The sequence below is a fragment of the Aotus nancymaae genome, unplaced genomic scaffold (assembly GCF_030222135.1).
Source record: "Aotus nancymaae isolate 86718 unplaced genomic scaffold, 86718_ANA_hifiasm-v0.15.2.pri h1tg000020l, whole genome shotgun sequence".
Taxonomy (NCBI): Eukaryota; Metazoa; Chordata; class Mammalia; order Primates; family Aotidae; genus Aotus; species Aotus nancymaae.
Genome location: NW_026988432.1, coordinates 70,739,448 through 70,740,828, shown reverse-complemented (window position 1 = coordinate 70,740,828; position 1,381 = coordinate 70,739,448). Strand labels below are relative to the sequence as shown.

At 38.6% G+C, this 1,381-nt stretch overlaps 1 pseudogene; it reads right to left on the bottom strand.

Moving 5' to 3' along the window:
* Window positions 1-259: 259 nt before the first annotated feature.
* On the bottom strand, window positions 260-835 carry LOC105730975 (divergent paired-related homeobox-like; annotated as a pseudogene).
* Window positions 836-1,381: the final 546 nt, after the last annotated feature.

Sequence of the window (1,381 nt, the reverse complement as noted above, 5' to 3'; positions counted from 1 at the left end):
TCTGGGTAAAATGTCATCGAAATTTTGATAAGGAGTGCATTAAATCTGTAGATCACTTTGGATAGTATGAACATTTTAACAATACTAAATTCAACAATAGTCCAATCTGTGAACTTGGGAACGTTTTTCATTTATTTGTGTCTTCTTTAGCTTCTTTCATCAATGACTTGTAGTTCTCAAAGTCCTTCACCTTCACCTCTTTTGTTTATTTCTAAGTATTTTATTATTATTATTTTCAACATATGACTTTTTGTATTTATCATCTCTCTTGACTTTGTGGAGATGAACAAGCAGAAGCAGAACTGAAGCTCGGAGCGTAAGTTTGGGATTCCACACTGGGTTAGAGGAAGTATACGTTAGGATCTTGACAGCAGCAAAAATGGACCATTCTGTGGCCAAAGAACTGATTTGCAGGGACCTTGAAGTTGGGGTACACAGTAAGATGGAACAAGGGTACCCGATGACCCGTGTACACCAGGCCAATCGGGAGAGCAGTGCTGGGCAATCTGGATAGCGTGTCTGCATTTCTCTGGTGGACATTGGTGCTGACCCCACCCTCTGGGATTGGCGGTGTGGAGTTTCTTTTTTTTTTTTTGCTGAAGATGCTTGCATTTGGCTTTCTTGAGTTTTGCTCTGTGGTTCTTGAACCAGCCTGCAATACTGTGGGAGGTACATTTATTTTCAAGGTCATTTCTTTCTGAAGGCTGGAGTTTGGATGTGGATTCTCATTGAACAAGATGTTCAGATCTTTCAGTTGCTGCTCAGTGAACATGGTTCATTTCCTGTGTGAATGTATCTGGTCCTTGCCTTTAGGAAGATCCTCTGAGCCTGGCATCTTCTAATCTAGATGTGCGCCTGGGTTCAGATCCAGGGATAAGAAGTGTATTTTGTTATTTTTGATGCTGTTGTAAATGAGGTTGTTTTCTTACTTTCCATTTGGATAGTTCATGCTAGCATATAGAAATGCAATATTTAGAGAAGAGTTAATAGCAATCCTTCTCAAATGCTTCCAAAAAACTGAAGAAAACTTCCAAATTCATACAATGAGGTCAGCATTATCCCCAATATGATATTTGATTTCCATTTCTGTGCTTCATTCACTGGGAGGAAGATATGTGACCCTAGGCTCAGTGCCAGGGACTTTAAGGAGCCAGGACCCAGGCTATGAAGGTGGAAGGCTGAGTCATTGCTTTAAAAGAACAAGGTTTTCTGATTGGATTGATATAAATTCCTTTCACCTTCTTTACATTTAATTTATAGTATCTCACTTTTCTTGAGATGACTTATAAATTCAAATGTCTTTGAGACAAACCTGATAGGGTATCATAATTTTTCCTTAATTTCTAAATATATGGCAATTTCACATTTCTGTACTTTCTCA